This window comes from Chlorocebus sabaeus, chromosome 9 (assembly GCF_047675955.1).
Source record: "Chlorocebus sabaeus isolate Y175 chromosome 9, mChlSab1.0.hap1, whole genome shotgun sequence".
Classification (NCBI taxonomy): domain Eukaryota; kingdom Metazoa; phylum Chordata; class Mammalia; order Primates; family Cercopithecidae; genus Chlorocebus; species Chlorocebus sabaeus.
In genome coordinates, this window is record NC_132912.1 from 76,802,903 (window position 1) to 76,814,349 (window position 11,447).

The window sequence follows — 11,447 nt, forward strand, 5'->3', positions numbered from 1 at the left end:
CTATTCAACCATAAAAAATAATGAGATCCAGTCATTTGCAACAACATGGATGAAAATGGAGATTATTGTGTTAAGCGAAATAAGCCAAGCATAGAAAGACAAGCATTGCAGGTTCTCACCTACTTGTGGGGTCTAAAAATCAAAACAATTGAATCTGTGGTGATAGAGGGGAGAAGGGTGGTTACCAGAGGCTGGGAAGGGTTGTGAGGGGTTGTTGGGGAAGTAAGGCTGCTTAATGGGTACAAAAACAGAATAAGCAAATAAAACCTAGTATTTGATAGCATAACAGGGTGACTATAGTCAATAATAATTTAACTGCACATTCTAAAATAACAAAAAGAGAATAATTGAATTGTTTGTAACACAAAGGATAAATACCCGTGGGGATGGATGCCCTTGTTTTCATGATGTGATTATTATTATGTGTTGCATGCCTGTATCAAAACAACTCATGTACCCCATTAATTACACACCTATTATGGACCCACAAAAATTAAAAATTAATTATTAAAACAATACTAAATAAATGTGAAAATAAACAAGTAGAATGAGCTAACCCAAAAGAACTACTGAAGAAACCCTGTGTATCAGGGTGGAAAATAAATTACTCCAGATTAGTACAGGAAGTCAGAATCCTGTAAAGGATGTAATTAGGCTGAAGGAGAATTCCATTACACAAATGTATAATTAAGAACTACAAAGTTCCTAGAGATAAAATGAAGACATTACATCCTTTATATAAAGCAGAAAAAGAAAGACAATTAGAAATGCCAGGAAAAATAAAATAGTATAAAAGAAAACCATTGTGCAAACATGATGCAAACTAAAATGTGACGCATTTTGAGCAATCTATTGGCTTTAAAAAAAAAAAGAAAGAAAAAAGATAGTCATTTCCCTTAACATTTTCTTTTTGTATGCCTTTATTATTGGTTCAACTGCTTGGTTTATAGTAGGCATTTACTGCAAATACAAATGTGTTAAGTGTTTCATGGCTTTGAAATTTTAGAGTCAATCTGCAGCCAAAAAATAAAAATCAAGTACGCCTATAGAAATGTAAATAGTATTAACCTCAATAAGATAAGAAGAGAGCTGGGTGTGGTGGCACGTGCCTGTAGTCTCAGCTACTCAGGAGGCTGAAGTGGGAGGATTGCTTGAGCCGAAGAGTTAGAGGTTACAGTGCCCTATGATTGGGCCACTGTACTCCAGCCTGAGTTACAAAGTAAGACCCCATTTCAATAAAAACAAACAAACAAACAAAAAAAGATTGAAAGAATAATGTAGCTGACAGAAGTCAAAAGTAAGGAGAGATGTGAGAATGAATATTGCTGTTTTTCATCTTATATAGCGGACACAAAGGTACTGTTTATATATGATGGATCAAAAATAGATGTTTAAGCAAATAACTATCAAGGCAACAAGTAGAGAAATTAAAAACATTACAAAACGAACACATTTGGGAGGCAGAGGGTAATATAAGTGTGAGGTATATGAGTGAACAAAATATCTGACAAGTTAAAGTATACTATTTACAGTTATTAAACACAGTTGTTAAACACTGTGAGAATATAAAACAGATACACAAGTAATAGTGATTATTTATGAGGATTGGACTTGGGAGTATGACATTCGGAATAGTTTTACTAATCATATAAATTCTTCCATAGTGTTGATTTTTTTTTACAACGTGCATATTTTATCTGTATACTAAAATAAATACCTATTTTTAAAAAAATGAAGACTGTGTGGTTCCCATGCTCCGAGATGGACTCCAATGATCCCTGCTTCCCACTATCCACATCCTTGAGTAGTCCCCCTCCCAAGATGTACAAAGATTGTTCTGTGCAGTCAGTAATAAGTGGTATAAGTAACAGTGTATCACTTTTTTGTCGTTTGTCTGTTTGAGACAGGGTCTTGCTCTGTCATCCAGGCTGGAGTGCAGTGGCACGATCTCAGCTTACTGCAACCTTGGCCTCCCAGGTTCTAGTGATCCTCCTGTCTCAGCCTCCCGAGTAGGTGGGACTACAGGCACCTGCTACCACGCCTGGTAAATTTTTTGTAGAGACAGGGTTTTACCATGTTGCCCAGACTGGTCTCGAACTCCTGAGCTCAAGCAATCCACCCGCCTTGGTCTCCCAACTCTGGGATTAGAGGCATGAGCCACCACACCCAGCCATATGTCACTTTTAAGATTAGGTTGTAGAAGATGATGGCTTACTGTCTTGGGTGCTCTCTTTCTCAATAGATCTGTCTCCCAGCTCACTAGCCCTGTGGAAAGTTATATTGTGAAAAGTGCTGTGGAAAGGCCTGTGTGGTGAGGCACCGAAGCTTCCTGGGAATAGCAACCTGAGAGAGCTGGAAGAAGGCCTCCCAGCCCAAGTCAATTTTCCACATAGAGCAGCCCCAGCCAACAGCCTCACAGCAACTTCATGAGTGATCCTGAGCCAGAACCACCTAGCTAAACCTCCTGAATTTCTAATCCCCAGAAACTTTGGGAGAACAGAAGTGTTAGTTGTTTTAAGCTTCTATGTTTTGGGGTAATGTGTTATGCAACAACAGATAACTAATACAGATTGCTACCCCTGGAGAAATAAAAGTGACTGAAGACCCATGGTTGCATGGGTCAGGAGCTAAAGCTAGGAGCTAAAAAACCTGAGTTTTCTCATCTCAAGAGAGCTCTGGCTAGCAATGTCATTGATATGGTAACTGGGCTGTGACCAGAAGTCCCACTGGCTGCCCCAGTCTCAGTGTAACCCAAACTGAACTCATGAGCAGGCCTCTCATCCATGGCTTTCCATTCCTTCTTCACAGGCCCACTATCCTCCCATACACCCAAGCCTAACATATCTTAGCCTGCATTATCCCAAAAGCAGAGCCATAGACGATGGCTTACATTCAGGTACTTTGGTAATGGAATTCCGGTGGCCAGAAGTGAGAAATGGGAGAGTGAAACAGGAAAGGAGTGAAAACCACTACAAGGATGTTGCATCAAGTTGGCCACCACCACAGGCTACTGGCTGCCCAATCACTTTCTAAAATGTGTCTCAGGACTCTCCACTAGGAAGAGGAAGCAGCATGTGCCTATCAGCTTCCAGCACCATGGGTCAAAAGTTGCCTCCAAATGGCCTTAACTCCCCAATACTCCCCTGCTACTGAGAGCCAAGAAGGTCCTCAAGGGCACAGAAACCCTGGGCAGGAAGTCAGCAGCTCTTGGCTCCAGCCTGAGAGGGTTGTCTGGGTGAAACTGCACAAAGTTGCTGGAAACCCGAGAGTAGCCAGTGCCATGGCTCTGGTTGGAGTGATAGATGAGGCCAATAGGATTTGAAGTGCTGTACAGGACGTGTCTAACACAGCTCACATCTAAATGCCGCCAAATCCTTTCTATTTTTCAAACGTTTATCTCACCCATCACCTCACCTCTTCTCCATTTTCACAGACACTTATTTAATCCAGGCTCTCACTGCCTCTCTCAGGAGCCACCTATTCTAACAAATAGAATAACTACCAATGTTACTTCTCTCTAATCAAACAAGCCTAGTCACTCTGGGTCAGAAAGTAACAATGGTTATGCCTCCCAACTCCTCCCTGTAAAACAACCCAGAGATGGGCTGATCTGGTCACCCAGGAGCCTTGACAAGGAAAATGATTCTATGCTGGGCCAGTCTGTCAGAGGGCTGCACAGAAGCCCAGACTGGAACCAAGAGATGTTTTTCATCCCCACTGTGGCAATGAGGTGAAGTTGTCACATATTCTAGAGAAAGAAAAAGAGGCCATGGTAAATTCAGGTAAATTTGAGTTTATCTTTCCACGTTATACACCATGGCTCTCAAAAATATATTTCAACATTTACAAAAAAATAATCGCTGTAACTTTACAGCTAATTGGTTCTTCTGTAGGTTGTACCTTGCCTAGGGAAATCCATCCCCTTACATTCTTTATGAATTAAAATATTAAGCAACAGTCCATGTTTTTTAAAAGTTGATGATGAATCATTTGTTTTTTATTTCCTTGCAGGTTTCTTGGCTTGATATCTGCTTATATTACAAACATGTTCAGCAGATGTGAGGAAACTAGATTCTAGTTTCAAAGGTTGTTCTTCTATGCATACGACAAACCTAATGTACCTTAATTACTTGTAATTCATTGTATTGTAAACTCAAATCGGTTTAATTAGTTTTAATTAGCTTCATCATAAACGAAACAGTTGATTGTTACAGGTTGTCTTGTTACACTGATGGAGAACACCTGGAATGGATAATGAGTTCCTCCAACAAATTAACTTGAACTACAAACTGTCACTAATAATTATTTCACCCCTTTCCTGGGAGAAACACAAGATTAAGATAATAGCATAGAGTCAGCATAAAGTCAAGTTAATGGTTTGACAGAGTAAAATAATAGTAATGTGGAACTTTTCATCTGTCTTATTGTATCTCCCTCTAAAGGGGCGTGAGTCTCTGTATAAGAGCATCTATGTGTTTAAACACAAACATCTAACTATATATGCCATTTGTATACACACACACATATGTACATATAAATATATTGTTGTATATATGTAAACACACATTGTACACACTTTTTTTTAAACTCTTGCTACTATCTTTATGGAAGCCAAACTAGGACAGAAAACAGAAGTTTACTGACACATTTAATAAAGAATTACCCAGGGAAAGACCAAACCATAGAAGAAGCATTTTTCCCATAACTTCAGAGGAACAGAATTTTTTTCCTTTCTGAGAATGGGATTCCTTGGAGACACAGACTTCCTTTCTGGGTAAATTTTGGCCACTAAAAGTCCACAGAGGGAAAGCTTACTTATAATGTTAAGTGGAAAATGCAAGGCTCAAAACTGGATCAACAGCACGATCCCAACTATATAAACAACATGTTGAAAACAATTGGAAAGAAATGTGCCAAAATGATAACAGTGCGTGTTTCTGAATAAGTGTTTCTTCTGGCTGCTTTCACAGTTTCCAAATCTTTAATAACAATCTTGTATTAATTTTGTAGTTGGAAAAGCTCAACTTTTAAAAAGCCATGGAAACCTTGATTATAGAGAAACTCGCTAAAAAGCCACATTGACCAGGCAGCAAATGCCAAGGTTATGTTTTTTACCTCAGAAAGGAAAATTGAAAATTGATTTTGTTTTGCAAGATTTTGGTTTGGGAAACTTCAGCTGTGGAATCTGAAACCCTATTTAAAAGATAAGCAGACAGAATAAGTGGGCTTTAAGCTATTGCAACAGTTAATTTCTAGCAATGATGATGCCATTTTATATTGGTGAAAATCTTCAGAGTTTATAAAGAGCTGTCACTGCATAAGGTACTGTAATGATCCTTGGTTTGGGACACAGAAAACCTCAATATGAATCTGTTCTCCACCTGTAGTAAGCTATAAATGAATGGAAAAGCATTTTATAAACTGAAAAAGGCTCTAAAAATATCATTGTACAGGATATTACGATACAATACAAGCAGTACACCACAGAGGTTTGATTTTCTTTTACAAATGAGAAAAAAAAAAAGGCACACAAAAACTACCATGATTGTAGCATTAATTGTAGTAGGAAAAAACTTGAAACAACGTAAATATCCATCAGGAGAATAAGCAAGTAAGTTATGAAAATGAAATGAATTAGAGCTATACAGATCAACAAGTATGAACCTCACAAACCTAATTTTGAAGCAAAAAAAAAAATGCAGCTTTGGAACAATATATAGAGCAAGTTATCATATTTAAAAACATCCAAACAGTATTCTTTATATAATTTTTAGTAAAAATATAAAGACATCCATGGGAATGGAGGTACCAATACGGGACACAGGACTGTGCTTACCTGCCAGGGAAAGAGAAATGCAATCAGGGTTTTATGTTGTCTTAATTATGCTGACAGTTGAACTATGCTGAGTTGAGAGTTACACGGGTGTCCGTTGTATCATCCTCTAAACGTGAAATATTTCATCATTACTATTGACTGCTCACTATGTTTCTAGCATTATGCATTTTTCCATACTTTGTCTCATTTAGTTCTCACCAAAGTCCTGTAAGGAAGACCTTGCTATCCCATTTTCACAGGTGAGGATGCCAGCTCAGTCCTCTTCAATCACATGCCCAGGGTCACTCAGCTAGCACGTGGCAGTGGAAGGCTTAGGATTTCTTTCCATCTCATATCACTGCCTTCAAGGGTCTTAAACAAAAACTCAGTAGCCCAGGAACTAGTCTTGGGAAGAGGCATTAGAATAGATTGCAACCCTTCTATAGTATGCATCCAACTCTGACTTTCCCTCCCTGAGCATTCTACGTGTTAGAAATACCACCTTAGAAGGAACACTGCACATTCTCACTTATAAGTGGGAGCTGAATAATGAGAACACATGGACACATGGCAAGAAATAACACACACACTGGGATCTGTCAGAGGGGGAAGCGGGGGAGAGCATCAGGAAGAACAGCTAATGGATGCTGGATGATGGGCTTAATACCTAGGTGATGGGATGATCTGTACAGCAAACCACAACAGCACACGTTTACCTGTGTAACAAACCTGCACATCCTGCACATGTCCCCCTGAACTTAAAATAAAAGTTGAAGAAACAAAAAAAAAAAAAAAAAAAAAAAGGAGCTGTGGCTGTTTTTTCCAGTGAATGAACTTTTACCTTCTCAGCAAAGAAGATACACCACAGCTACCTCTTTCACACTGAAGTTCCCATCACCTCAGGCAGCCTCCAGCCCCACCCCCGGAAGGAACACACAGTACTGCTGGGTCTCTCTCCAGGAAGTAAATGTTTTCACAGGATGGTCATAGCTTTCTCACTCTCAGTCAAGGCGTTTTTCACACTGCTCCCTGTCTGTGGTTTTATTATTTATTTTTGTTTGAATGGGAGGAATGAATAATTGGCACTGAGTGGGAAATACATAGACTGTGTGACATAAATCCTGACTGGAGTCCAGTTCCATGGTCTCAGCCTGGACTTTGTTGTACTTCCAAGGACAACAGAGTTTAGGGGACTGTTATTACAAAGACAAACTTTCTGAGAGTTTACAAAATTCTTATTTTTCCCTATCAGTGGATTCACCACTTGAGGCCAGCAACAGCCTGCCACTTGTAAGACCGAGAAAGTTGAGTCTGTATTTTACTGTTGCTACATATTACAGCCTAGAGGGGATGTGATATAAAGGACCCTGTCCTGGGAACCAGGAGACCTGGCTTCTACTTCTAGATATTTCTTCTACCCACTTCTGCCTCAGTTTTTTTAATTACTGAAACAACAGGGCTGGGCTCAATGAACTCCCAAGCTCCTTCCAGCACAACTTCTATGGCTCCACAGATGCCATGTTGAAAGCATGCCTATCACATTACAACCCAGATGTCCTGTAACAATGCTCTTGACTTTCTCCCCTATGGTTATATAATTGTGAAGTCAGTGGCCTGAAGACAAATAAGTTAGCCCAGGCATCTCTCAGCATCAAGGTCTTTGGGATTATTGTTATGTGCCAGGTACTAAGCTGAGGCCATCTTCTGAAATACAGAAAATGGTCAGTATGGATGAGGTCAGAGTAGAGAGCTGACATGAGATACACATTGAATGCCGGACAAGGTGGGTAGGACAGGCTTCTCATTTAAGTGGCCCCTGGAGGACAAAGTTCAAAGCAGGAAGAAGTAGAGATGAGGTTGTGGTTACTAGATTAGAAATGTGGTCAAGACAGAATAATCCGTGCCTTAAAAAACACTCAGAGAGAGGGACTCCAAACCCTGTTGGAGTCCAGGAACTTTTATTTCACAATGGTAAACTGATCCAGTAAACTCAGCCCTCCCTAAAATATTTTTTGACTCTGAAGGGTGTCTCACGCTTGTCATGCCTGCCTTGTGCCTCATAGGACAAAGAGCCATCCTATCACAAAAAATTATGAAGCACTATCATTTCTTGAGCACCTGTGGGGTGACAGTACTATTTTTACATGCTATTTCTAATCTCCCCAACATTTCCACCTTTCTTCAAGATAGATTTTACAGACATCAAGGCTGAGGCAGGAGACTCACTTGAACCTGGGAGCCAGAGGTTGCAGTCAGCCGAGATTGTGCCACTGCACTCCAGCTTGGGCAACAGAGCAAGACTCCTTTTAAAAAAAAAAAAAAAAAAAAAAAAAAAGTTTTACAGACATCATTTTACAAAAGAGGAAACTGAGTCTCAAAGAATAAGTAAAACTTCATCTCCTCCACCCTGTTCTCTGTGGCTCAGCTCAAAATGATCTCTCCACCCTGTCTCTGGTCTAGCTCTTTGAAAACAAGGTTGAGATGTCACTCCATCTGTGCAGCCCCCTTAACCCCTGCAGGAAATTAATCATTTTGTCGTCTGTGGTCCCACATCACTTCTAGACCTCTCTTATATCTTTGTGTTCCAAACTCTTACTCTTGACCAAATCATTTATCTGAGTCACTAAATAAGCCCTTTAATACAACCCAAAATAAACACCTACTTTCAGATATTGACTGTACTATTCTATTATAGGAATAAAAAACATATACAGAAAAAGGAAATATTAAAAAGATATCACAAGCAATATATTTCAAATAAACTTTCTTGTATTTAACAGCAGCAAAATTGTTTTCTATTAGTAACTTAATTTAAATTAGTGATTATTTAAAAATACAGTAATGTATCATGGAACAATGCTCTGAGAAATGTGTCATTAGGCAATTCAAATATTGTATAAACATCCTAGAGTGTACTTACACAAACCTCGATGATAGAGCCTACTACACACCTAGGCTACATGGTATAGTATTCTATTGCTCCTAGACTATAAACCTGTACAGCACGCTAGTGTACTGAATACTGTAGGCAATTGTATTTATGTATCTAAACATATCTACTAAACATACCTAACAAACATAGAAAAAGTACAGCAAAAATACAGTATAAAATATTTTTTAATGGAACACCACATAGGGCACTTACCATAAAGGGAACTTGCAGGGCTGGGCACGGTGGCTCACACCTGTAATCCCAGCACATTGGGAGGCTAAGATGTGCAGATCACGAAGTCAGGATTCGAGACCAGCCTGACCAACATGGTGAAACCCTGTCTGTACTAAAAATACAAAAATTAGTCAGGCATGGTGGTGCACACCTGTAATCCCAGCTACTCGGGAGGCTGAGGCAGGAGAATCACTTGAACCCGGGGAGCAGAGGTTGCAGTGAGCCGAGATCATGTCACTGCACTCCAACCTGGGTGACAGAGCAAGACTCCGTCTCAAAAAAAGAACTTGCAGGACTGGAAGTTGCTCTGGGTGAGTCAGCAAGTGACTTGTAAGTGTATGTGAGGACCTAGGACATTACTGTACTTACTGTAGACTTCAGAAACACTTATAATTAAGGCCTTGCTGAAGTTATTTTTAAAATGTGTTTCTTCAATCATAAGTTAACCTTAGCTTACTGTAACGTTTTTACCTTATAAACTTTTTACTTTTTTTGCTCTTTTGTAATAACACATAATTGAAACACAAACACATTGTACAGCTGTAAAAATATTTTCTTTCTACCCTTATTCTATGAGCTTTTTATAACTTTAACTTTTTTTAACTTTCTAAACTTTTTTGTTAAAAAATAAGAAAAAACACACACATCAGCCTAGGCCTAGACAGGGTCAGGATCAATATCACCTCCATGCCTCCTCCCACTGGGAAGATCTCCAGGTACAATAATACACATGGAGCTGTCATCTCCTATGATAACAATGTGTCCTTCTGGGGCACCTCCCCCCAAGGACCTGCCTGCGACTGTTTTACAATTTAACTTTCTTTAATAAGTAAAAGCCATGCACTTCAAAATAATGATGCCTAGGCACAGGGGCTCACGCCTGTAATCCCAGCACTTTGGAAAGCCGAGGTGGGCAGATCACCTGAGGCCAGGAGTTCAATATCAGCCTGGCCAATACGGTGAAACCCCATCTCTACTAAAAATATAAAACAATTAGCCAGCATTGATGGTGTGTGCCTGTAATCCCAGCTACTCGGGAGGCTGAGGCAAGAGAATCGCTTGAACCCAGGAGGCAGAGGCTGCAGCAAGCCAAGATGGTGCCACTGCACTCCAGCCTGGGCTACAGAGCAGGACTCCACCTCAAAATAAATAAATAAATAAATAATATATAATAAATAATAAAATAATAAAAAGTGTAATGTAGTGCATACATGATCCAGTAACATAGTTTATTATCATTATCAAGCATTAAGTACTGTACATAAATGTGTATGCTATACTTTATTTAAAATTATAAAAATTGTTTGAAAAGTATAAAAACTGGCAGCACAGTAGGTTTGTTTACACTAGCATCATCACAAACACATGAGTAATGCATCGTGCTTCAATGTCACCGTCACTATGACAGCATAGGCAATAAGAATTTTTCAGCCCCGTTATAATCGTATAGGACCATCATTGTATATGGGGGTCCATCAACTGAAATGCCATTATGTGATGCATGACAGTCGCAGGCAGCTTCTTGCAGGGAGGTGCCCCAGAAGGAGACATTGTTATCACAGGAGATGACAGCTCCATGTATATTATTGTCCCTGGAGACCTTCCAGTGGGACGAGACGTGGAGGTGATATTGATGATCCTGACCCTGTTTAGGCCTAGGCAAATGTGTGTGTTTTTGTCTTATTTAATAATTACATCATTAAGCCAAACAATAAAATGTTTCATATTGTTTACTATTTAATGAGAATAGTGAGATTGTGTATGCTTCATTACTGAAACTCTTGACAAAATATTTAGTAATGGAGCAAGTGGATGCTCTGGTTCCAGATACAGTTAATTTCAATAGTAGTTGGTGTAATATCTTACATAGCTGGAAAAAATACATCACAAAAACTCAAAGCCAAATGGAAGGAATGCATAATTGGCTATACTTACTGAATTGTCATACTGAATGTTTAATTCCACATGTCAAACATGAAAAAAAATACTTTAAAATTTTTCTAGAAAATTTTCATCTTCCTGATGTCTGTCATCTCCAAACTAATTAGAAAAAGGCATTATAGTGCACGCTTCAGCAGCACATACACTAAAATTGGAATGATACAGAGAAGATTAGCATGGCCCCTGCACAAGGATGACACGCAAATTCCTGAAGCCTTCCGTATTTTTGAACTGAGACACACAACACCTGGAAAATTGGGTAACTCCCACCCTAATACTGCACTTTACCAAGGGTCTTAGCAAACGGCACACCAGGAGATTATATCTCATGCCTGGCCCGGAGGGTCCCACGCCCACGGAGCCTCCCTCATTGCTAGCACAGCAGCCTGAGATCTAACTGCAAAGTGGCAGCGAGGCTGGGGGAGGGGCGCCTGCCATTGCTGAGGCTGAAGTGGGCAAACAAAGCCACCAGGAAGCTCGAATTGGGTGGAACCCACCACAGCTCAAGGAGGCCGGCCTGCCTTT

The 11,447-nt window shown here is 39.7% G+C and overlaps 1 non-coding gene across 1 annotated transcript; it reads left to right on the forward strand.

Annotated features, from left to right (window-relative positions):
• Window positions 1–11,043: 11,043 nt before the first annotated feature.
• Window positions 11,044–11,150, forward strand: LOC119628264 (U6 spliceosomal RNA). Its single transcript, XR_005244552.1, has one exon. It is a non-coding gene; the product is annotated as a U6 spliceosomal RNA (small nuclear RNA).
• The last annotated feature ends 297 nt before the right edge of the window (window positions 11,151–11,447 follow it).